This window comes from Propithecus coquereli, unplaced genomic scaffold, assembly GCF_000956105.1.
Source record: "Propithecus coquereli isolate 6110/MARCELLA unplaced genomic scaffold, Pcoq_1.0 Scaffold267, whole genome shotgun sequence".
NCBI classification, from domain to species: domain Eukaryota; kingdom Metazoa; phylum Chordata; class Mammalia; order Primates; family Indriidae; genus Propithecus; species Propithecus coquereli.
Window position 1 is genome coordinate 3,041,192 of NW_012148252.1, and position 27,888 is coordinate 3,069,079.

At 37.2% G+C, this 27,888-nt stretch overlaps 2 pseudogenes; one reads left to right on the forward strand and one right to left on the reverse strand.

Annotated features, from left to right (window-relative positions):
• Positions 1-346: 346 nt before the first annotated feature.
• LOC105812841 lies at positions 347-1,659 on the forward strand (annotated as a pseudogene).
• A 25,832-nt stretch (positions 1,660-27,491) lies between these two features.
• On the reverse strand, positions 27,492-27,876 carry LOC105812847 (annotated as a pseudogene).
• Positions 27,877-27,888: the final 12 nt, after the last annotated feature.

Consider the following 27,888-nt stretch of genomic DNA (forward strand, 5'->3'; position numbering starts at 1 on the left):
ATAACATACATGACATCCTGTCACCTGTTTAATATAAAGAATTATTAAACAGGCATTGGAGAGCTGACAAGGCAAACAGGGAACACTGAAGATATGGTGGAAATGGGTATTGAAGAGAACAGCTGTAATCTCTAAGGATGGGAAAACAAAATAAAGAATTTGGAAATTAAGTCTCAGAAGCTTAAGGAGGAGCCCTTTTGGGCAGAAAAAGGAGAAGGAGCCCTTTAGGGCAGAGAAATTATACAACAAGATTTGGGGAAGTTGATGCCAAGTTCCAGATCATGTGCTGCTTTCCAGGAGTGTCATCTGAGAGGTCTAGATGAGCTGGGCTTGTGAAAAGATCAAGATGCCTTTGGCTAGAGATTTACTACATCATCTTTGGAAGAGGAAAAGAAAAACATAAAAAGAAACCGCTAGAGTTGAAGCAAATTAGCAAGAAAAAAATCAAACTATCCCATTAAAAACTGGCAAAAGACATGAACAGAAACTTTTCAAAAGAAGATAGATTAATGGCCAACAAACATATGATTAAATGCTCAACATCTCTACTCATCAGGGAAATGCAAATCAAAACCACAATGAGATATCATTTAACTCCAGTGAGAATGACTTTTATCAAAAAGTACCAAAACAACAAATGTCAATGTGGATGTGGAGAGATAGGAACACTCATACACTGCTGGTGGGACTGCAAACTAGTACAACCTCTATGGAAAGTAATATGGAGATACCTCAAAGAACTAAAAGTAGAACTACATTTGATCCAGAAATCCCACTACTGGGTATTTACTCAAAGAAAAAAAGACATTCTATTAAAAAGGCACCTGCACTCAAATGTTTATAAAGGAGCACAATTCACAATTTCAAAGATGTGGAAACAACCCAAGTGCCCATCAATACATGAGTGAATTAATAAAATGTGGTATATGTATACCATGGAGTACTACTCTGCCATAAAAAAATGGTGAACTAATACCTCTTGTATTAACCTGGATGGAACTGGAGACCATTCTTCATGAGAAGTGTCACAAGAATGAAAAAACAAACACCACATGTACTCACCATAAACTGGAATTAATTGATCAACACTTACATGTGCATATGGAAATAACAGTCATAAGAAATCCAGCAGATGGGAGGGGAGAAAAGGGGATGGGTAAATTCACACCTAACGGGTAAAATGCACACTATCTGGGTAATGGACACACTTGTAACTTTGACACAAATGGTACAAAAGCAATTTAGATAACCAAAACATTTATACCCCTGTAATATTCTGAAATAAAAACAAAAAAGAAAAGAAACGGCTAGTTCAAAGTCCAAACGCTTATTTTATGGATGTTAAATGTCCAGGTTGCTACAAGATTACCACAGTTTTCAGCCATGCTTCAACAGTGGTTCTTTGTGTAGGTTTTTCAACAGTGTTGTGCCAGACTATAGGAGGAAAGGCCAGACTCACAGAAGGGTGTTCATTTAGAAGAAAGTGACACTAATGATCTACTCAACTTCCCGAATTTGCGTTATCTCACAGAAAGCCTTATCATAAGTTCAGTAATTCTAGTTAATCTACCAAGATAATTACATTTGATTCTGTAAGGTATGCAACAGTGATCTCTTATTTTGATGTCAGTTTGTCAATAAAGTTTTGATTATGGGCAATAAAAAAAAAGAGATTTGTACTTAAAAAACAAAGAGACAAGTATTCTTTAATACCAACAAATAGTGGTATATAGTTCCACCACCCAGAGAATCTCTGATGATATATGAATACTAATGGTTAAAAATTATATATCCATGGTTTAAAATGGCTTAAAATTCAAACTACATAGATTGGTATAAAATGAAAATTGATGCATCCTCATCGAACTGTTAGATTGAAAAACTTATGAGACATATCAACGGACTATGAAAGTATGTGGATTTAGATTCAAATTAAGTATAAAAAACATTTATGATATATCTCAAAAATTTGAGCACTGTAATTGAATATTTAATGATGTTAAGGTAATATTATTAATTTTATATGTGATATATTTCAGTTATGTTTTTTAAAAAAAGAGTCCTTATATCTAAGAGCTGTGCTATTCAGTAGGGCAGCCACCAGCCACATGTGGCTGTTTAAATTTAGGTTTAAGTCAATTAAAATTTGAGAAACCTAAAAATTTTAGTTCCTCAGTCAGATCAGCCATATTTTAAGTGCTCATTTAGCCACATATGGCCAGTGATTGGACAGTGTATGTATAGAACATTTTCATCATTGCAGAGATTTCTGTTGGACAGCACTGACTTAGAGATACACACTGAAGTATTTACCAATTAAATTACACAGTGTCCAAAATTTTCTTTAAAATAATACAGTGGAGGTAGAAGTAGAATGTGTGGTGGTACAGACAAAACAAGATTAACCATAAGTTGATCATTATTGAAGTTGGTGTATGGGGAAGAAAGGAATCATCCATTCTCCCTACTTATGTGTATATTTAAAATTTTCCATAATTGAAAGTTAAAAAAGAAAGTCTCCACACCCTCTGTCTCAACCTCTCTAGAGTCTGAGTAGTTCTCCCTCTAAGAAAAATAAAAATAATCTACATATGCATATGACAACTGTTTTAGTCCATTGTATTGCTATAAAGAATACCTGCGGCTAGGTAATTTAAAAAGAAAAGAGGTTTATTTGTTTCACAGTTCTGCAGAATCTACAAGAAGCATGGCACCAACAACACTTCTGGTGAAGGCTTCAGACTGCTTCCACTCATGGCAGAATGGGAAGGGGAGCTGGCATGTGCAGAGATCACATGGTGAGAGAAGAAGCAACAGAGAAGAAAGGGAGGTTCCAGACTCTTTTTAACAACCATTGCTGGTGGGAACTAATAGAGCAAGAACTCGTTACTGAGAGGACGTCACCAAGCATTCATGAGGGATCTGCCTTCATAACCCAAACACCTCCCATTAGGCCCCACCTCCAATACTGGGGATCAAATTTCAACATGAAATGGGGAAGGTCAAACAAACCAAACTATAGCAAACACATTTCATATACTTTATAAATATGCCTGAAAAGATAATACCAATATACTATTCATTTTTTATTAAATAAAATATTATCCTAGAAAGTTTTTACTTGGCACATACAAATCTGTCTTATTCTTTCTAAAGGCTACTTGATACTACATTTCATGGGTGTATCATAATTTATTTAATAGTCACCAGGATGGATGAAGTGTAGAGAGTGCATTGAGGAGGATCCTAGAATAGGTGGGGAAGACCTGCAAGTTACTTACATGAGAGAGATGGATCAGATTAAAGTAAATCAGTGGAATAGAGAGAAGAGCTTAGATTCAAAAAATTAAAGAAGGAATATTAAGAGAACCTGGTGATTTCTTACCTATGAAGAATGAGGGAAGAGAGGGAGAAGAGGACTCTTAGTTTGGGGCTTGAACAAGTAGTGATGCCAGTCTCTAAAGAGAGAACTGAAATCACTCTCACACTAAGGCAAAGCAGATGAGCTTTGCTTTAGACATGTTGAGATTCAGGTAAGCCCTCCAAGTGGAGATGTGGGGTTGGGTAAATGTATCTAAGGTCAGGAGAGAGGGGAGACATTGAAGCAGGAGTCACCAGCATATGCTTGGTGATGGAAGCCAAAAGAGTGAATGAAATGACCTCTGGCCTTTCTGGTCCTCAGTTCCCTCCTCAAAGGATATGATAAGGCTTTTCCAACTCTCAGTATCCCAGGAATATGCACAGAGACAGAGTGGAACCCTTCTAGAGCCACCCCCACAATGCACTGTTGTATGACATGCCAGTGCTCCTGTATGCATTAGTCATGGACACAGACAGTGACATGATAAGATCTGTGTCTTAGAAAGTTTGCATGGTGGAAGAGTGAAAGCTGGGAAACTATGAATTATTATTCTAGTTATCTATGTCAATAAGAATAAAGGCTTAACCTGAACAGGACAGTGGGCACAGAAATGAGGAAACTGATTTGGGAAATACTTGTGTTCATTACTCTTTAAAGATGTAAGGCACAAAAGTACACTCAGATTACTTTAAGTGACATATTGAGAGATTATAAAGATGATGAGGAAATAAGTAATAGGAAACTATATATGTAGCAGATTTCACAAAGAAATGGATTGTCATCAGGATATGACACAACTCATGTATCCTGATATTGTTTCAATTTACTCATCATTTCCACTTACTCATGACTTCACTACCTCATGACTTTTATTTTTACATTTTTTCCTGGCATCTGTGTACATCTCCATGTGTCTCACATTCAGATTCCCCAAGAGAGAATATGATTGGTTGAATAAGCCAGTAGCCAGTATGGGGTAGGCTTGTGAAGCGGGAAGTTTTTATGTCTCCTCGTGGGTTGCCTCTCAGTCAGATTCCATTTCTTCTTCAGTGGAGCATTCATGTATTATCAGTACAAATACATAATCTGTTGAAGTTCAAAAGAAAAGTTTGGTGTGTTTAGATCTTTGCCAGGTGAGGCTGATAGTGCTAACTCCTAAGAAGCCTCACAGACAGTGAAGAATTTCTCAGTCTTTTCCTCAATCTTGCAATCTAAGAAAACTGGTTTTAAAATATGCCAAGATTGAGTTTATCTCTCAAGGTAAACACTAATTAAATAGGTTCATAGAGTCTAATGTATGAACCAGAAAGCCAATTTATCAATTTACAATGAGAAATCTTTTTTTCATTATTCAAGTCTTATTTTATTTATTTATTTTTTGAATTCATCTCAAACTATAGGGACCTAAATTATTCAGTCCAAGTGACTTGTTTGTTCTCTCTCAACAGGAAGACTCACATCTTCTTTCCTTGAAAGAAGAAAGGGAAGGGCAAAAGGTACGATATACGTTCCAACTGAGACTGCCACTCCCACCTTCTCAAGAGCTTTTTTGGGAAGCCTCACCCAGAAATTTCTGCTTATATTACATCAACCTGAACTGTGTCACATGGCCATATATAAGGGGGGCTGGAAAATATAGATTTTGGCTGGGCACACTGCCACACGCAAATAAATTGTGATTCTTCTTAGAAATAGGGAAGAACAAATATAAGGTATACAGGCAACCATCAGTCTCCTCACAAAAATAAACCCCAAAAGTAGAAGACCTGGGATCCAGGAATCATGGAATCTATCACAGAAGAAAAGTAGAGATTTTCCAGATTGACAGTGAAGGGAAGTCCCAGAATGAGAGCTGTGCAAAAAGCCTCGAGAGAAACAGGTACAGATTGGGTCAGGAAGATAAAGGACCAATTGCAAAAGCAAAACGGAGCCAACTATCCAATATGTTTTCTCATGCTGACAATAGATATGCAGCTCTGTGAAAATCTGGGACTAATTAATGAAAGTACAATACACCAAGCAAATGAAAACAAAGGCAATTATTACTATAGGAAAAATAACAGTTTTAGAGGGGGCATTCTGGAAATATAGCAATAGTGGTGGCAATAATTTTTTCATCTCTCTGAATATCCACATAAAAACAGAGAAACCAGATAGTAAACCAAAACCTCTTAGGTAGCATTTACAACAAAATGAGGTGACAAATTATCCCTACAAGCCCTAAAATACAAGTAGCTATAAAACTCCTAGAAGAAAATACAGGGGAAAGTCTTTGCAATCTTTGGGGTAGGTAAATATTTCTTAGATAGGACACAAAAAGAATAAACCATAAAAGAAAAAAAAATGATACATGGACTTCACCAAAAGTTACCATTAAGAAAAGGCAACCCACAGAATGGGAGTATATGTATAACACCTCTATATCTGACAAAGTACTTATATCTAAAATATATAAAGAATTCATAATTCAACAATAAGAAGACAACTTCATGTTTTAAAAATTGGCAAAATATTTTAACACTTAACAAAAGAAGATATAAAAATGCCCCTATACCAATAAACAGATTAAAAGATGTTCAAAATTATGAATTATAAAAATTAAACCCCAATAAGATAAGACTACACATCCATTAGAATGGCCAAAATTAAGAAGTCTGAAAATATCAAGTGCTGGTGAAAACATGGAGCAATTGCAATTCTCATATACAGGTCATCAAATGCAAAAGGGACAATTACTGTGAAAAACTGTGGCAATATATTAAAAAGTTCAAGATATACCTACCACATGATTCAGCTATTCCATTTCTAAGTATTTATCTGAGAGAAATATTAACATATGTTCACACAAAAATTTGTACAGAAATATTCAAAGTTGTTTTATCCATAATAGCCCAGAACTGGAAACAATACAAATGTTATCAACAAGTGAATGGATGAAAAAAATATGGTCTATCCCTACAATAAAATACTACTCAGCAATAAGAGAACAAACTACTAAGCCAAGCAACTTGGATGAATCTCAGAATCATTATATTGAGTGAAAGGAGCCAGACACAAGAGAGTAGTTACTATATGATTCCATTTATATAAAATTCTAAAAAGTAAAAATAATCTATATTGACAGAAAGCAGATCAGTATTTGCCTGGGCCAGGGGAAAATGGAGGATGAACTATAAAGAGGCATGAAAAAACTTTTGGGAGTTGATTTAGGCACTGATTTAAAGGTATACTGAACTGTTAAAACTCACAGAATGGTACACTTTAAGTGGACTTAGTTTGTTGTATGTGAATTATTCTTCAGTGTGATGGTTAATTTTATGTGTCAACTTGATTGGGCCAGAGGGTGCTGGAGGGTGCTGGTGGAGCTGAAAAATTCCTATCGCCTAGTGGCAGCGTAGCTGTCATTATATTGTAGTGCAACACATTACTCACATGTTTGTGGTGCTGCTGGTGTAAACAAACCTTCCGTCCTGCCAGTTGTATGTATGTACAGCACATACAATTATGTACAGTACGTAATACTTGATAGTAAATGACTGTTACTGGTTCATGTATTTACTATACTATTATCATTATTTTAGAGTATACTCCTTCTACTTATAAAAAAGTTATTCATAACTGAAAAACTGCCTCAGGTCTTTCAGGAGATATTCCAGAAGAAGGCACTGTGATTATAGGAGATGACAGCTCCATGCATGTCATTGCTCCTGAAGACCTTCCAGTAGGACAAGATGTGGAGGTGGAAGACAGTGATATTGATGATCCTCACCCTGTGTGGGCCTAGACTAATGTGTGTGTTTGTGTCTTAGTTTTTAACAGGAAAGTTTAAAAAGTAAAAAAATATATATATATTTAAAAATAGAAAAAATTGGAGTAGCTCTCAACCTATTCTCGTTCTGGGAGCTGCTCAACTTGTGGATTGTTCTTCGCTCAATTAAACTGTTCAATTTATCTTGCATAAAGTTTTTCTTTTAACAGATGGTGTCTGAAGTAGGATTCAAAGGAGAGCTTCCAGCAACCCCCAGAAGCACCGCATGACCATGTGAGTGGTGGATGCACACAACTGTATGGGCAAGTTCTCTCTTAGACTCTGAAACTCTATGATTTGTGTTATGAGCTAGCTCTCTAAGTTGGTTTGAGGAAATTTTTTTTTTTTTTTTTTTTTTTTTTGAGGCAGAGTCTCACTCTGTTGCCCTGGCTAGAGTGAGTGCCGTGGCATCAGCCTAGCTCACAGCAACCTCAAACTCCTGGGCTCAAGCGATCCCCCTGCCTCAGCCTCCTGAGTAGCTGGGACTACAGGCATGTGCCACCATGCCTGGCTAATTTTTTCTATATATTTTTAGTTGTCCGATTAATTTCTTTCTATTTTTAGTAGAGACGGGGGTCTCGCTCTTGCTCAGGCTGGTTTCGAACTCCTGAGCTCAAACAATCCACCCGCCTCGGCCTCCCAGAGTGTTGGGATTACAGACGTGAGCCACTGCGCCCGGCCGCCACTACCCTTTTATTTGGAAACTCCTAGCAGCCATATTTTGTCCTAGAGAGGTATCAACATCATTGACATTCACATTTTCAGGTACCTACTGTACAAAGCACACTGAATTAGATGGCTCTTCTGAGGTGGAAAAGAAATGACCACTTTCTGATGAAGCCCTGGGTGAGCTGGTAGGGAGCTTTACTATTGGATGCAGGACTATAAAGGGGAGGGATTTTAGGACTAAGATAAATTGGGAGGGTGTTTATTCAAGTCAGTTTGAAGGAAATACAAGGCAAGTCGGGAAATACAAATTGTGAAAAAAAACTAAATAAACTGGAAATAGATAATATTCAGCATCAGCCCAAAGTGCGAGTCGACATGGCAGACAAGTCACTAGCCAGAAGAATCAGAAAGCAGAAAGCAGTAGGAGTGAAGAATAGATAGAAGAGAGTAGTTTAGGTCTAAGTCTTTGAATTTCAGTGAGGTGAATGCCCCCCTTTTAGGCAGTTCCCAGTGTGATTGTTGAGGTTTTTGGTGGCTTAATGGAATTGTTCGGCCTGACAAAGAGTACGGAGAAGAAAGGTGAAAGAATGGATATAGCAAAGTGTGCGTAAGGGGTTTGTGCCTGATGAGTCTGTCAGCTGAAAAGAAGTGAGGAGAACATGGAGGAGGGGAGTAGAGAGAAATGAAAATTGACCAAGAAGTCAATTAGATGAGACCAGCATAGTAGATTGGAAAGAGTAGATTTCCTTATTTCAGTCTGCCTCATTCTGAAATTTCTTTTAGGAACGTTCTGAACTCTGAAACATAAGACCACGAACAAAGGAAGAGAATAGTGCTATTATCCAGGGTTAGACCTCAGAAAGGTGAGTGAATTTCTACACTGACTCAACTCCGTCCCAGGTTGTCTTCTAGTTCTCTGGAGGCTGCCCCACTCTGTACTGTACTTGGAGCGGCAGCTAGCCAAATCCAAGAGGCATAATCTCACCTGCAAAAATGGCAGGGTTTAGAAATTATTGTGGCTGCTCCTCATATGAGGGCAGAAGTTTTGGGGAATGCCACCAGGTGGTGGACCTCCTGAACGCCTGTGTGGGGAGTCCAGGTATCCCACATGGTTCCCCAAAGTCTAGGTTCTTGAGGACCTGGTATTTCTCCATTAACCCAGGGTTCCGGCCACCAATTCAAGTGGGAATGAAGTTCCCAGATTCAAACTGGGACCTGCATTTTGCCGTCATTTTCGCTAGGTCCTTTTGAGAAAAAAGACCCTCTTATTAGGAAAATTCAAATATTCCTGAATTTATTTTTCAACTCTTGTCCTTAAGTGACTGTCAAAGGATATTTTTTAAAGGTAGAATCATGACTCTTGTACAAATATACAATGAACACGTGTCAAAAATTTTACTTACCTCTTAACCAAGGAACCATAGTAAGTTGTTACAACGGGTTTTAGGGAGAAGCCAAAGAGCCATAGAAACATACATATATAGACAATAAGGAATACTGAAACCAATTGACAAATGAAGCACATATGAGTAACAGGCTTATTCCATAGAGGATGGGGATAGGGAAATCAATTGTCCTTCCAGTAAACAATTCATTTGCACATCATGAACAAGAATCATTTGCATTGCTATCAATGTCAAAATTTATAGTTATAAAATAGTTCAAAGACAACAAAAGGCACAAATGTCATAGAATCAGATAACCAAGAAAATACGTGCTAAACAAGACTTAATTTTCCATTGAAAATACTCAGACATTGCAAAGTCTTTCACAATTTTTCCCTGTGTGACCTGCCTTTATATAATATCCTATTTTACTGACTTGTATTTTTAAAGCCATTTCTTTGTTCTCATTTTTCAGATTAGAGCCTTCTGAAATCTGATGCTTTCTAGAACCAAGCTGTCGTGGTTAGTCAGATTCTCTGTAGAATTGCAGCAATGTTGACGTTTATTTACTAATTTTTCTCCCCATCTCACTTCCAACCCCATTTATTTTCTGGCTGTAGTATGACAGGTGGCAATATTACATGGCCTTGTAGCATGTTTTCCAGAAGCTAACACTGTCAAGGAGGAAATGTAGGGGGACAGGAAGTCATGGTAGTAGAGCAAATCTACTAGAAATAATGAACCATGCAGTCTAGGAAAAGAAGAAGGGGAGAAGGTCTGGGTGGAGTGAGTAGAGAGTACAGATAGAATATTAAGATAAGGGTTAGCTATTTAGGAGTAAATAAGTTCTGGTTGAGAGAAGAATAATGTACAGGCAGAGTGGCAGGAACAGCTAGTCCACCGGGAAAAGGTCAAGGATTACAGAGTGCTATAGAGAAGATACAGAGAGACAGTCTTAATTACAGAATTCTACAAGATATTTCCTCTGTCCATAGTTCAAACTAAACACAGAAGGTATGCACTTTGGCAGTCTAAGTATCTATGAAAACAAAGATTTTTCATAATGCATTTCAAGCCTCCAAAGCTTTAGGAATTCAGAACAAATAAGGCTGTAGTATCAAATTACAAGACTATTTTCTGGCATGCATTCAAATTTCAGGTAAAATATCTGTTCTGGAATGAATTTCCTCCCTTTTCTTTGTAACCTCAGATTTTGAATGTTTGATCTGTGATTGAACCTAGAAAACACTTCTCAGGAACATTGTAGGCAGAACAGAGGCCCGAGGACTATTTTAATCCTAACCCCAGGATTGCCTTAGAGGTTCTTGAAATTTGCAGAGAATCTGCAGTTGAGTTTGGAGCACCCAGCAATCTGGCTGGTTGCTGTACAGTAAAAAGCCTAGTACTTTGACTTTGGCAAACTACAGGGAAGTAGAAAACCTTTCTAAAATAGAGCTTTTCTCCAAATGATGAAAATAATGCAAGTTTTTATTTTGATAGTATAGTGGTTTAAAACACAGGCTCTGAAGGCTAAGTAGGGTTGTAGCCCAGCTCTTTCAGTTCGAGTTAGGAAAATGGGCCAGTTACTCCATCCTTCTGAAGCTCATTTCCCTCATCTGTCCAACGGATATAATCCAAAGCACTACCTTGTAGATTCAGTGATATACTTTAGAACATTTAAAACAATACCTGGCAGAAAGAGGAATTATTCAGTAAAAATATTAGCTATTATTATTTTATTGTTAACTATCTCAATTTCTTTTGCGAAGTAGAGGCAGTATTAATCATAATCTGCAAATAGACCACTAAAGGAGATTTTCATTAATTTTTTTCATTACACACAGTTCTGATTTTTTACAGGTAACTTTAGCTTCTGTAAAGAAAATGTATTTATTTATAATTATATAAATATGGATTCAAAAGTATTCACATTATACTCAGATGTGTAGAGAACGTGAACAATAATTTCTTTTTTGAGATATAATTAATCTTGTTCCCTTTGTATGCACCCACTTGTCAGGTAGGGGGAAAATGACTAAATGTTAGGCCACTCCAATAAACTTAATCTACTGGAATAATTTAAATAGTCCCTGCAGGTAAATGCTAAATCTCTTATTAGTCTAATCTCTCAAATTTCTACCACCTTACTCTGAATCCTCTCTTTTTTGCCATCTGGGGTCATAGAGCAAGGGCAATAGCTGGATGTTCTGTGACAACAGAGGTGAGATAAAGTCCTCAAATCATTGTGATGGCTTCTGGACCATTGCTTGTTCAACTGATGCTGAAGATCCCTCTAAGAGCCTGCCTTTCCCCTACCCAGCCCAGACCTGTGATGCCCACCTAAACTGTGCCATTTTTACCACAGCAGACTCCATGGCGGCCCACCTTCCTCATGCTATTTCAGAGAACTTTTCATCTTTGCCATCTAGAAACCAAGGGCAATTCAGGAAAACTTAACTCAGGCTGTGCCACAGAGGTCTTTACTGTGGCTGCTCCCAGGTTGGTGTAGAAGCTCCCTCTAAAGCCCCATTTGTGGAATGAGGCAAAGCTCTCCACCATAGATATCCCCATTCTGGCCAAAGCTCAGAGCAGGGAGACCAGGCCACTTGAACTTTACCCCTTCTCTCTCCTCAATCTGTCACCCTTCTCCCCCATAATCCCCCAGGGCCATAAGAGGCAACGTTCAGGGTTTCCACTTCCTCTAAGTCATATTCTCCTTCTTCTGGCCTCCAACCTCATGGCTGGACCTTAATGACAGGGTGTGAGAGAAAAAATAATCAGCTTACCAAGGAGATGGCTTAAATGACTGCATTACTAATTGGGTTATAGGTATCTTTTGGTTTAAATAAAAATGCATCACATTACCATTAAATTGTTTCTTTTATTCCAGAAGATAGAGTACTATTCTTGTATTGATGGAAAGTTGTAATTCCTATTTGTGCTTGTAAAACTAAAATTAGAAATGTCTTCCTTAGTTATCCTGCAAAAAGTAGAGAATGAGGGGTTTTCTGAGAAAAACCTCTTTCTTTTCTAAGAAAGATGAATTTAAAGGTATTATTTTCTCTTATGTTTAGGTCAGAAATGGAGGCATTCATGGAAAAAAAAAGCATTTCTATTTAAACTTTTCAAAAACATTAAATCCCATAGACATACATTTATAACAACTTGGGAAGTTTCTCTTTTGTCAGTGGACATAAAATAGATTTCTCAAAACAAATATCTTCAAGTGGATCATAGTTAATAAGTTAATAAATTAGTTAATAAACTAATTAAGTCTCCTTTTTTTTAAAGCCATAAGAATTTACAAAGATAATAGGAAATACTATCAGACCTGACTCTGATCACCAAAAATTCAGCCCTTTGACATTATGTGATTTGGTGTATATGGTAATTTTCTTTTTTTTAATGAACAATTTCAAATTACAAAGATATTGAAATTGTATAAGAAACTCCCATTTATCTATCACCCTAACAATTATCACATAGTCATCTTATTTCATCTATACCACCAGGCACTTCCCTACTACCACCTTCTCCCTCAGATTCTTTTGAAGTAAATTGTTTCATCTATATGTTGCCTTTGCCAGTATAACCAGCTCTGTTTTATGTTCGTTCCTTGGGATCTTTGTGCAATTTCCATCATCCAATTATAGTTCCTATTCAACAGTTGCGTCTTCTACTTTTGAACATGCCATGAGCGTCTCATCACGATTGCATCTGACAGGAATTCGGTGCATTTGAAGTACGATGTGTACATACAAAACACCAGAATGGAGCTAATGGGAAAAATAAAACTCTGACAACATGAGCAAGAGAAGTGACACCACAGTGAGCCACCTGTGTGTTGAAGAAAATCCACAATCTTGTGATGAATAAATGTTTAGGGAATTGTTGGGGTCCTCAAAACTTTTTTTGTGATATATATATGACCTTAAAGAGTAAAACCATTACCAATCACATTTCATATGCTAGACCATGATATCTTAGTTAATGGATTTGCATTTTATCAGCTAGGTATTTCTAATTGTCACTTGAGACTATTGTAAACTTTCCGTGGCCACATGACCACTTTGTTCCCCAAGCTTCTCTGTAGTAACTTGTATTCTTGTTCAACCAACTGGCCTTACTCTTCTTTACTTTTAGAGCAATAGCACCGCCCTGTGGCAGAATTTAAAATGTTTCCTCACGCTGCCTCATACAATTCCATTTTACAGCGTTAACATGCCAAGTAACTCTAGCCAACGGGTGAAGTTTTGGACCACTTGTCAGATTGATGTTTTTAAATATACAATATACAAAAAATGGAATTACAAAGAAAACCAATTATGTGGAAATATTGTTGTAGCCAGGTGTCCATGAACTCCAGTTAGGAAGCCACAATGAGACTGGGAATAGGAAATCACGGAAGCGACTCCTCTCCGTTATCTTGTAATTAGGATCATTAGTCTAGTTGAGTTTGCAGATGAACCTTCAGGAATTACACAATGGTTTTGGCTTCATCTCTGTGAATATCTATATGCTTTATAAGAAGGGAGAGGTTATTGGAGACAGAGGGGGACTTTTATACAATAAAAACAAGTCTACACAGTGGGAAAAAATGCAGGGTTTTGTTATCTATCTATCTTTTAAATATTTAAAATTTGGAGACTGTTGCCAAGGAGAAAGGATAGATTCCACAGTGTACGCCTGAAAGGGTAGCCTCGGGGCATAAGGGCACCCTGCATGCTTTTACTGGGCCTACAAAGGCAGGCAATTAACGTGTTTATTCAGGCCTGCTGGGTAAATTCGGTTCACTTCTCAGAATTGAGCTCCCTCTGAGGGCTGTGAAGTAGCTCTAGGCGCCACTAGAGGGCACTGCGAGGACTCTGTTGCCATCAGGTGAGCGGAGCAGTTGGACTGCAGCCCCCTGGAATCGGGACTCAAGGCAGAGGCGGAGATGCGGGAAGGAAGAGGATTAACATTGCAGATCTTAGGTCATATAACCAACTAGCAATACGAAAGGCTTACCAAATAGTTCAGGCTCTCCCATCTACTGAGCACACGGTAGGATTACATTTCCCTGCTCCTTCGTGGTGGGTGGGGCCCTATGATTGGCTTTGGCCGGTGAGCTGTCAGCAGGAGCCACCCGCACCCCTTCTGCGCCAAGCATGTAGTGGTCAGTGCCAGACCGTCCAGAGTTCGCTGCCTCTTTGACATAGGGGTCAGCAGTATCCCAGAGGGCAGCCCGGGGCCCTGAGTAACTACAGTGAGCCAAGTCCGGCTGCTGGCCCACCGCGGACGCGTAGCCTGATTGAGAAATACATCGCATCTTAAACCACAGCTGCGTGGCGATCATTTCTTACTGTAGCATAGCTTAACCAAGCTTGACTATCACAGCCAGGTACTCAAACAAGTGCTTTGAGTATTTTCGTGTTCAGTCCTCTCAATAGATTTGTGCCTTCGTTTCGTTTTTTCAGATGAGGAAATTGAGACTTCGAGAGTCTAAGGACTTAGCCAAGGTGAGGCAGCAGGGAAAGTCCTTTTACTCTGTATCATGCCCCTTAACTGCTATGTTCCACTACTACCAAGACCAGTCAGAATCTGTATTACATGTTCCCAATAAAGGAAGGAGAAATGCATGGAACCAGGAAGCCAAGAGGGAAGATTGCTGAAGCCAGCCTCTAGCCTATGGATCCTGAGTCACCCTCAACAGTTAGCAGGTAAGAGTTCTGCTAATCTCTCCTATTTTAAACTGGATTTCTCTTCTTTTCTCACAAACCCACCCCTAGTTTTTCAAGTCTTCTACCTGGATCCCTTGTCTCCAGTCCCAGCCATCTCACTCCTCTCACTGCCTCCCAGATCATCTTTTACGTTAATGGTTCTTAGTTCCTCATCAGGACCACCTGGGGAGTTTTCAAACATGCGTGCATAATTCATGCATGGCCTGAGCAAGCAGATTTTTTCATATTTGGCTACAACCAAGGACCATAATATGGAAGACTATGATTTTTGTGTTTGTATACTATGAGGCCCCAGTTAACATTTTCTCATTTATTGTCCACACAACTCTCCCCCACGAGTCGGTTGCTCTAGAGAGTTTATTATCCCTTGAATAAAACATTAATAATATTTTTTCACCCCCATGCCTCTGATCCAATTGTTACTTTAAAACTAAAATTTCTTCCTCCTCCCCATAGGTAAAAATCTACCATCCCTCAAGTGCTACCTCCTTCATTTACTCTCCCGTTGCTGTCTCCAAGTTAGAATAAAGACTTGATTCCTTGGACTCTTCTAGTATTTGGCTTGCATTTCTACCACACTTTTTTTTTTTATTTCAGCATATTATGGGGGTACAGATGTTTAGGTTACGTATGTTGCCCTTGCCCCCCCCCAAGTCCGAGTTTCAAATATGTCCATTCTTCGGGTGGTGCGCATTGCACTCTTTGTGTATGCATATACCCGTCCCCTCCTCCCTCCTCCCCCCTCCCCCCTGCCCAACATCCAATAGATGTTATTCTTATATGTGCATTTATGTGTTGATCAGTTAATACCAGTTTGATGGTCTACCACACTTTTTTTATTTTTAGTTTTTAGAGACAGGGTCTCACTATGTTGCCCAGGCTGGCCTTGAACTCCTGGGCTCATGCTATCTTCCCATGTCAGCCTCCCAAGTAGCTGAGACAATAGGCATGTACCCCCACACCTGGCTTTCCTACCATACTTTTGATTATTTTATCTTTATTATTAATACATTTATTTTTACACGTCTGTCTCCCCCACTCATCTGTCAACTCCTAAAAGGAGGGGTACAGTATTTTTTGTTGTTTTTTTTTTTTTCCCAATGTTATTTTTTTTGAAAGGAGGACTGGATTTATTTTCAATAAGAAAGGCTAAATTGGAAGCTTGCATATTCCCCTTCACTCCTCAGCTGGCTTTATTTCAGATATAAGAGTACAAAGATTCCAGGTAAGCTGCTTTCATGATGTAAAAGCAAGACCAATATCAATAAACCAGTTTAAATTCATTGAGAGCCAGGAGAGGTCACATAGCTGGGGCATCTAGTCTGAGCATGTTTTCAGACTCCAGAAATGCCCGGTATTATTTTATCTTGTTATTCCACAAAGCACCCCTCACAATGCTTGCTATCTAGCAAGTGGTCAATATACTGTAAAATACAATTTAATTTGATGAATTAAATATTTATTCACTCATTCCACAAATATGTATTGAGTACTTACAATGACCCAGGCACCAGAGATACAAACAGACAAAAATCTCTACCTTCATGAAGCCTACATTCTAGTGGGGAGACAAACAAGAAACAGGATGAATAAGTTATACATGTAGTATGTTAGAAGTGCTAAAGAGAAACAGAAAGCAGAGATGGTAGATGAGTATCAATTTAAGTGATTTGCATGCACATTAAAGTTTGAGAAGCTGCGCTCTAAATGGAGCAACATTCCTTACGGGGATTCTTTACAGAATAATGAATGGAGGTATATGTCAGACCCCAAACCAGCTCTTTCGGGAAGCATGGAGAGCCCTGGTCTGTTTCTTGGAGATTCAAAGCCAAATGCTTACATTACACAGGTACAAACTCACAATGGAATCATTGTACTTCCTAAGATTTTTTTCCTCATATTTTTTAGACAAGTGTATGTATATATATACATATATATATGTGTGTGTGTGTGTGTGTGTGTCTGTGCTTATAGTATTGATGTGTGATTAGAAGAAGGGAACTAACCTTGGGTTTTTTTAGCACCTTGCTGTGGTTAGGATGTAGTTTGTCCTATCCAAAATTCATGTTGAAATTTGGTCCCTAATATAATGGTGTTAAGAGGTGATGGGACCCTTATGAGGTGTTAGAGTCAAGGAGGATTCACCCTCATGAAGAGATTAATGCTATTCTCACAAGAGTGAGTTAGTTCTTGCAGGAGGGGATTAGTTATCATAAGAGTGGGTTACTGTGAAAACGAGTTTGGCTTCCTCAGCTCTCGCTTACTTCCTCTCTCGTCATGTGATCCCTTATTTTGTGGCCATGTTATTAAGCAGCACAAGGCCCTTGCCAGATGTGGCCACCTGATCTTGGACTTCCCAGCCTCCAGAACCGTGAGCCAAAATAAACCTCTTTCTTTGTAAATTACCCAGTCTCAGGTATTCTGATACAGCAATGGAAAATGAACTAAGATATGCCTATTATGTTAGGCATTGTGCCACTATATAGGAATAAACCTTAGATAACAATTAAGGACATATCAGAAAGATTACATTTGCATTTAATCAAATTAAATTAGTTTCTACTCTAAAAATACATGTATTAATTTTTAATCAGGAGAAAAACAAATTTTTAAAAGTCTCTGTGCCCCGTATTGCTTAGTCCAGGGGTGGGGAACCTGCAGCCTTAAGGCCACATGTGGCCTTTTATGTCCTTAAGTGCAGCCTCGTGACTGAATCCAAATTTTACAGAACAAACTCTTTTATTTTTATTAATACATTTTTGTCTTTTATATTTTTATTTTATTTTAAAAATGAATATATCTAAAATACCAAAGAATAAAATGAGTTTCAATGAAATAATCCTCCCAGATTGACCAGCACAGTTATAATATTAGTAAGCCATAAGGGCTAAATTGATGGCTACTATGCTCATGATTTAGTTCTAACTTCCCCCACCTGACTGGCACCACTACTGCACTAAACTGGTTGTCGAGAGTTTATGGGGTTGGAGTATGCCAGTCTGTTATCAGCTTTTGACAATGGTGCGCTGTATTTCTGTTTGAAGTGGAATTTGTGGATAGTTGCACAGCTCGACAATATTTTTTAATTCTGTCTGCTTAACAGCCCATCCTATCAGAGAAGACCAAGAGAATGCTTAAGGAGGAAAACTTAAAACATCTTAAGAAAGATGTTTTAATGAGGATTGGGAATTGCAATGTTATCCTGTTACTGCTAAAGATAAGATGATTTGCTTGCTTTGTGATACTGCAATATCAACATTAAAGAAATTCAATGATCATCAGCATTAAAACACTCATAAGAACCACAAATATTTTAGATTAGAGGGAGAGGCACAAAAGGTATTGCAGAAATTAAAAGATTAAAAGCAAAAGCAGACAATTCTTTCAAGCAGCAGTAAGACCTGGAAACAATGCCACTGAAGCAACTTATAAAGTAGTTTATACACTTGGGAAAAAGGGGAAGCCATTCAGGGATGTAGAAATTGTGAAATAATGCATTGTTGAAGTTGTAGGGATGCTTAGACCCCGATAACGTTTCAAAGTACAAACAACTGCCTCTTTCAAGAAGAACCATAACTGATCAACAGCATGAATTAGCCTTCGACTTAACAGAGCAACTTCATGCAATACTTCAAAAGGAAAATATGTATTATTCAATCACTTTGGATGAATCAACTGATACTACTGATTCAGCACAGGTTTTTATACTTCATTCAGGTCATAACAGAAGATTTTCTTTGTTACAAAGAGTTACTCACTTTGGGCACTCTTGAGAACAGAACATAGGGAATAGATATCTTCAACAACTCTCAAGATTAATGTCGTGAAGTTGGACTGAATTTGGTAAATTTAGTGAGTGTATGTACAGATGGTGCACCTTCCATGACAGGGAAACATGAAGGTTTATTGCACAGATAAAAAAAAGTCTTAACTGATCCAGATGCTCTCATTTCTTTTCATTGTATATCACATCAGCAAAATCTCTGAGGAGCAGGACTCAAAGTGGGGAAGACATGGAACCATGAACCATTGCTTTTCATCACAGTCCCTGCTGTACTATTTGAGTTTTAACATGTTCAGTATTACTCTAATTTTAAAAACTTAAAAGTATTATAAAAGAATGGCTATACTGCAGGAGTTCTAAGAATCACCTAGGGTGCTTGTTGAAAATTTATATTCACAAAATTTGTTCAGTAGCTCAGGGTGGAAGACAGGAATTTGCATTTTAACAAATGGTCTAGGTGATCCTGTTTCAGGTGGTCAGGGGACCACACTTTGAACTGTAATATTTTAAAGTTTATTACCTACAATGGTTCGATTTTCAATACAAGCTTCTTAAAAACTCATTTTTAAAGAAACCCTTTAAAATGAATTTTGAAATTCATTCTAAGATTCTTCATTTATAAAAACACCCTTTGTACTTAATTTTCATTGACCATATATTTTAAATTTTATTAAATGCTTTTTGGCATCTATTGCTGTACTCGTATGATTCTTACTAGTTTTCCTGATAATGTAATAAATTACATTATTACCTTTGTATAATACCAACCTTAGATTATAGATAACAAACCTGATTAGCAAACATATTAACATAAATTACCATACTGTGATAATAATATTTCTATATTCTAAAATCTTTTTTTTTTTTTTTTTTGGTTAAACTACCTTTCTAACCCTTGGCTTTATAAATTTCTGGGTTTTTTTTCTTTTGAAAATTATTAAATCTATCAGTTCTTGTCAGGAACCTGGCAGGAAACAGAAAGCATATTGAGAAAGTGTTACTGAAGAGAGTATACTGAATGAATTATTTACAAAGATGTGAGAAAGCTTAAGAAGACATAATAAGGCACGAGATCTAGCAACAATTATACACTTTTACTACTTTTAGGCCCAAGGGGAATAGGAGAGAGAATGAGCCTAGACAGAGTTTGTAGCATGAAAGAGGGGCTGCTTTATAAGAAATGTAACTATAGGATGCAGCCAGTACCAGAACTGCAGCAAGGCAGGAGAGAACAGGGTGGAGAGATGGGAAATAAATACCCTAGCCCCTCTTCCCGGTCTCTCGCCGATGCCTCTCTTCAGCCAATCCAACCCGAAGCCTGAGAGAAAGGGAAACTGAATGATGCCATTTGTATATGTCGAGGTATGGGAGCGATGGAGAGCAAGGAGCACGTACTGATATTCATGGTTTCACATTCGTGCATGTCTTCTGAGCAAAGACATTCTGGACTATCCTTTTAAGGATGTTTGAGTAGTGACCAACCTTGGAAGATAGAGATAACATCTCCCTCTGGAGCAAAGGGCAGGCATGGCTACCAACCAGAATAAAACGATAATGTCTCCCTTTGGAGCAAAAGCAGTCAGGCTTACTGCCCTAAGATTCCTGTACGCTAAGTTCAGCACTTCTCTCCTGTAACACAAGCCACAGTGCATGCAGCTGTCATTCTCTTCACATCGTCCCATGGGAACAGTAGTTTGGGAACTGGTGAAAAAAATGCTGATATTCTGACTACTGTTATTGCTGTAATAAACTAAATTTTTAAATCTCTGTTGCAGGAGTCTCATCTTTTACCACCATCCATGAAACCATGGAAGGCTAGCTTGTTCACACTGTAGTAGGGTAAAGTCTCAGATCCTTCAAAACTCTTGACAACACAAAAAAAGAGAAAGCCAAACAAAATTTAACAAAACCATATTTGTAGCACTGGAGGTGGCTATTACACCAACGCTTTACTCTGAAAATTGCTAATTAAAGAGAAAGAATTAAGCAACCCTTCACTGTGGCCAAGTAGCCTTAGATAATGAGAGAGAGAGAGTTCCTCTTTACAGAAGAATGCCAGCTTATAAATATAGGAAAAATTATGGAATTAGAAAAATAATCACCTTTTTCCCAAATCTTAATGAAATAACTGATTCAGGCAAGGACAATCTGCAGTTTTGTCAAAGTACCACCCCGAAGATAAATTACTGGTCTCAAGGAGAAAAACAAAATGGAGCAGACCAGGCAGTCACCACTTAAAGCTTAGCAACAGCAATTGTAGGACAACCAAATATTATGTACAGCTTGATATAATGCATATGAAGTACATATAAAGAATTCTTTATATGTACTCAATTATAAAGAATTCTTGTCAAAAATGTTTAATTTGAATCTAATTTAGCCATTATTGTTAATATCTTTTTAGAAGCTATGTTTTTTCCAACACTTAAAAATTGATTGAAATTTAGAATAATCAACTGTCTCCCTTTGCCCAGGAATGTTCCAGGGCTGAAAGTTCTCCATTTCAAGAAACTCTGGTCCTAGGGAAATCAGGATGGGTGGTCACTCTACTGTAAATTTAACTTATTATACTCATTACAATTCTAATATATCAGATATTCAAAAATCTTTTTAAAGTATACACACAATAATAAATATACAGCGATACAATGACTGCAAAACAGATCAGTACACTAATGGCAGTTTTGTACTCACAAGAGTTCTAATTCAGTGGCTAAATAATTTATTATTATTCCATTTTTAGTACTTCTTCCTGGAGATATAATTTTCTCACCTTTCCTAGAAAGTAAGGGTTACTTCTCACGCTTGCTGAAGATGCAGATTAAAATGTTTCAGCATCTTCCAAGAAGTTCCTCCCAGTTTACTACCCAATCCATCAGGTCCTTTTTATAATTTTTTATTTTGTCTATTACACAATAAACTGTCCAAAACATTAGTTCTAATGAATCAAATATATTTTCACTTTTGCAACCCTAATATTATCATTATAAAGAAGATACTTTTCTGAGTGTTTTATCTTTATAATACAGTTTAATATGTCTGCTTTGTGAGAATTTTTTTGTCTTTTTTTATTAAATTTATAGCTAATATAATTTATAATTGATTGTTTGGAGTGGAGCCCAATCTGACCTTATTCTCTACCATCCCTGTCCCTGGGCATTGCTTCTACTGGGCTCTCTCAGCCCTGTGAGGAGGAGCCAAACATTCTCATTTTAGGAGAACAAAATGAACATCAAATGTCTGGATGATTGATATCCTCTATCGCTATTATAATTTTCCTCTGAGTCAGTTATTTAATCTGTATTTAAAAAAATTTTTAAAAACCTATCCCTACCCTCCTATATTTGTTATGAGAATTAAATCAATTAATACCTGCAAGTACTATACAAATATTCCCAACCAGCTGGAGAAGAATCCAGTTGAGTATTCTGGTAGTGAGTTTTCTGTTCTCTCTAATTTATTATATTTATATTCAACTTTGGATATTCTGAATTATTGCTATGCAACCTTAAAGGGGATGACAGTGTTTTATTACTGTGCTTCTTATACATCTACAGGTAAGAGGTAATATGCTGGGAAATACACAAAACCACAGGTTCAACATGGCTGATCTTCCTGGCTTTATCTGAGGAGTTCCAGACCAGACTGTAAACTTTATGAAGGTAGGCATTCTATCTGTCTTATTCAGCATTGTATCCACCATGCTCCAGCATGGGACCTTGCACATGGTAGGTATGCAGTGAATACTGGCTGAATAAATGAATGAAGTGGAAGGTGTAGAGAGAAAAAAATTTCATATAAAAATTGAAAATATTAGCAATTGGAATATCATATTACATTTACTTTAAAGCCAAAATTAGAACCCTTAAAGTAAATGTGATCATAACAAAAAAAGACATTATTAGAATAAATGAATGAATGAGCAATGGATATTTTTACTAGACATTTTTCCAAAGTCACATTTTCCAAAGGGGGGTTGGAGGGTGCAGATTTTATATCTCTTATGCCTCTTTTATTCCATAATAATCCTTCTCTTTTTGGATAAGAAACTAGGCCATTTCCAAAAAGAAGTAAAATGATGAAAACTGTAATTACTTGGCATCAAGATTCACTGTAAAGCTACAGAAATCAAGGCAGTGTGGTAATGAAGTAAGAATAGACACATAGATTAATGAAACAGAAGTTTCATAAATAGGACTCTATACACACATACACACACACACATATATATATACATATATGGTCAATTGATAGTCAACAAAGGTATCAAAGTAATTCAGTAAGGGAAAAGTGGAATAACTATAAATGCATATGCAACAAAGAAATGAATCTTAATTAATACCTCATACCTATACAAAAAGCAACTTGAAATAGATCATGGCTCTAAATGTAAAACGTAAAACTATAAAACTTGTAGAAGAAAAATTGGAGAAAAATCTTTGTGGCCTTGAGATAGGTAAAGATTTTGTAAATAGGCCATAAAAAGCACAAACCTTAAAATTAAAAAAAATTATAACTTGAACTTCTTCAAAATTAAAATCTTTTATCTTCAAAAGACACAGTTAAGAAAAAAAGGAGAAAAATATTTGAAAACATATATGAAAAAGAACTTACATCCGGTATATGTAAAGAACTCTTAAAATGTAATACTAAGAGAACAAAAAACTAGGTTTTTAAAAATGGGCAAAAGATTTGAATAAACACTTCAGCAAAGAAGATACACAAATGGCAAATAAGCACTTGAAAAGGTGCTCAACACCATTAGTCCTTTGAGAAATGCAAACTAAAACCATAATCAGATATCCCAACATAATCATTAGAATTACTAAAATCTAAAATACTGACAACACTAAGTGTTGTTAAGGATGTGGAGCAACTGGCACTCTTATAAATTGCTGTTAGAAATGAAAAATGGTACAACTAATTTAAGAAGCATTTGGAAGTTTCTTATAAATCTACACTTAACATATGACCAAGCCATTCTACTCGTGGGTATTTATCAAGAGAAATGATAACATAGTTTCAAACAAAAACTTATATTCACATATTCATAAGGAGCTTTATTCATAATAGCCTAAAACTGGAAACAATGTCTATCAGTTGATGAATATATAAACAAATTTTAATATGTTTATATGATGAAATACCACTATATTCATGGTATATAAATATAAAGGAACAAATTTTAATATGTTTATATGATGAAATACCACTATATTCATGGTATATAAATATAAAGGAACAAATTTTAATATGTTTATATGATGAAATACCATTATATTCATGGTATACGAATATAAAGGAACAAACATACACTAATGTGGATAAATGTCAGAGCATTGTGCTGAGTGAAGGAAGCCAGATACAAAAAACCACATGCTGAATGATTCTGTTTATATGGAATTCTAGAAAAGACAAGGCTATAGCAATAGAAATCAGATCACTAGTTGCCTGAAACCAGTGTGGGAAAGGAGATTGTCTACTGAGAGACCCAAGGGAACTTTTCAAGGTAATAAAAATGGTCTAGACCAGCCATGGTGGCTTACACCTATAATCCTAGCACTTTGGGAGGGCGAGGTATGAGGATCACCTGAGGCCAGGAGTTCAAGACCAGTCTGAGCAACATAGCGAGAACCCCGTTCCTACAAAAAATAGAACACTTGTAGTCTCAGCTACTCAGACCGAGGCAGAAGGATCACTTGAGCCCAGGAGTTTGAGGTTGCAGCGAGCTATGATCATGCCACTGCCCTCATGTCTGGGCCACAAAGCAAGACCCTATCCCCGCCCCCACAAAAAAAGATCTATATGATTACTTGACTATTAAAATTCATCTAATTATTCACTTGAAATCAGTGAATTGTATTACATACAAATTATACCTCAATAAATCTGATTAAAATAAAGATATTTCATAGGTGGTGCTGTGTACCTCCTATTGCATCACTTAATGGTATATAAGTCAAGGTCCAGTCAGGAAAACAGAAACCACACTATGTACTTCAAGAGGAGATTGAATTTAGTGGATTGGTTACACAGGTGTGAGAGAGCTAAAAGAGTAAATAGCACTGATGTAAAATATAATTAAATTAAGATGATATAACTGCAGGACCATTACCACCCCTAAAGCTGAGGAAACAAGATGGAACTGGTGCTTCTGAGCTCAGTGGAAGGGCTTCCAAGAACTATGAGTGAAACTTCTGAGGAAGGGGTGCCCTCAGGTTGCTGCTGGTACCTCTGCAGACATGGGATGTGGTTCATTTTTTTGGAGTCCTGCAAGAGTCAGGAAACTGCTGTTGCCAGGAAAAAGGGCCATTGCCTGTGGCCTTCTGATTTCAATGTTCTTCTTTTTTAAGTACCAAAGGAGTCAAGATAAGCTTCATCTTTCTCTGCTGCAACCCTATTAATGAAAGGATTTGTTCTGCAAAGTTTGGATTCAGTTAAAAGGCTGCACCTTAAGGACCTAGAAGGCCACATTTCGCTTTAAGGCTGCAGGTTCCCCACCCCTTAAATTCTCAATGTTCCATCTATTAATAATAGTTTAACATCCATTGGTGACTGTTACCTATACTTATTATTTCATTAGGGGTTACAACACAGCAATTTTCTGATTTAGCATTCTCCATGAATTTATTAGCTGGAATTCTATAAAGAACATTCTCTTGTCAAATATTTGGCTATGCTCAAATACATTTCATACAGGAAAGGCAGCAAAAATCTTCATTATTTCTCTTTATCAATTTTCAGAGTTGGTGACCTAGCAATCTCCAAAGATGATCAGTTAATGACTTTTTTGATATTAGAAATTTATCACTTTTTGTTTTACATATTTGTTTTTTAATCCATTGCAAGCATTATTCTTTTTGTTATTTAGATTGGCCCATCTTAGGCCAATGGGAGCCTTCATGGTATTTTTGTTTTCTGTATTTTTTTTTGTTGTTCCAGATTATTCTTTTTAAAATGTCAGGTATGTCCAATTTAATTCTATCCCTCTCATTTGACTCTAAATCTCCCAGATCTTGGAAGAAATTTGCAACTTATCTTGAACTTTCCTCACTTGGTAAACTGCTAATAAACACCTTCATTGTCTGGTATTGAGCCACCTTGTGGAAACATTCTTGAGATGGCCTCTCACCAGTGCAAACAAAGCCAATTTTAATTACAAAATTTAATAAACTTGTTCAACTCTAACCAAATCTGCAAGTCCAGTCTTGAATCTTGGGTATTATGCATGCTCCTTAGAGGGAAAAAAAAGGAAATAATAATGCAAACATAAATATTAATAGAAAAGAATTATGCAATCTAAAAATGAAGCATCTTAAGACTTTAATTCAGTTTATGCTTTTCTAAAGTAAAAGAACATAAATAATTTTCCTGAAATATATTCAGTTTAGCTCCTACTGTTGAGATGATGACAACAAAATATGGATCCTGGCATCCACCTTTCTGGGGAAGCCTCTTTTCCCTCCAGAAGAGTTAGCAGTCTTTTGATCTGCATTAACAGTTCTTTATGTATATAAAGGTAATAAATAGGTAAATAGCAGCACCTCCAATAAGACACCCAGGCCAGAACTTGAGGATGTTTTCTACGCTTCTCTTTGCCCCAAGTGCTACTAATACTACTTCTTAAAACCTCTCCAACCCATGCCCTCTTTTCTTTCCTTCTACCATTGCTATGGTTTTGACTTTCAGCTACACTGGCCTCCTAAATGCCTCCAGTCTTCACACTTCAATTTTCATACTCCTATCAAAGTAATCTTTCTAAAAATAGATCATTTCACAGCGCTTGATTAAAATCCTTAAACAGCTACTTGTTACCCTCAGAAAAAAATTCAAATTTCTTAATGTGGAATGTGATACCCTTCATGATCTAGGCTCTCTATTCAACTTTCTATTTTTCTCCTTCCTGCCTCCTGTGTCATCCCCAGGAGCTCTCAAGCCCCATACCCAATGGCTGCAGCAATACTGAAACACTAGCACAACCTTAATCACAGAGTGCTCAAAGACCTCTCTACATTTGAACAAGCTGTTACTTCTACTTAGAACAACCTTCTTCTTTTTCTTCAAAAGGTTAATGACTTCAAAAGTCAGCTCTGATATCACCTCCTCTGGGAAGCTTTACCTGATCTCCTCCACACCCAGAGCAGATTAGTTGCCTTCACAATCCCATGTGGTTCTATGGCAGATTTACCATTACCACAGTGATCACCACACTATGTGACATTTATTAATACTACTAATACTATGATAGTAATACTACCTCTCATGAGCACTCTCATGTATTTAATCTTTACCCTCAGCACTTTGCTTGAGTATACCCTCAATGAATTTTTGCTGAGAGAATAAATGAACAATTGCATAATCTTCACCTAGCATTTTTCAAACACTTTTTTCAAAGTGATTGTACCAATTTAACTATACTCCCAACAAAAATATAACCAAGTTCCCTGTTGTAGTTCCACATCCTCAGCAACCCTTGGCATTGTCAGACTTCTAAATTTAAAACATTGTGATGGGTCTGTGGTGGTATCTCCTTGTAGTTTTTAATAATTCTTTAATATGCTAATGGTGTAATGCTAAGAGAAACCTTTTTCTCTTTTTTTCTTTTCACTATGAATCTACTCTAAGGGGAGAGAAACCTTTTTCTTACATATGCTTATCAACATTTTCTGAAACAGCAAATGCAAAGGCCCTGCAATGAGAATTTTTTTAGTGATTAATGGAAGATTTATTTCAGTAAGAATACATGCAGTCATCATTGCCAGACTTAATATGAAATGTTAAATGTTCGATCCAATTTTCCTTCGTGGGTAAGTTTTACTTTCCTACCCCTGCCAGTTTTGAAACATAATACCAGAAGAAGAGGGGCCCAATTCCACTTAGAGCTCCTAAGAGTGAGGTCTTGGGAGTGGGTCTGAAATTGGGGTAGACATTTGCTGATGGTGCATAGGTCCAACGAATAAAGGCGGGATCTTCGATGAGCCCTCGGCGGCTGGGGTCGTACTGAAGCAGGTACTCCCGTTTAAGCCGGGCTGTTATGGCCGACCGCTCGGCTTGCGCCTGCCGGTTTCCGGAGATATGTCATGTTCGGCTAGGTCGAGGGTCGTGGACAGAGTGGCCGGGCGCAACGGAGTATACTTTCGGAACGACATCTTGGCAAAACA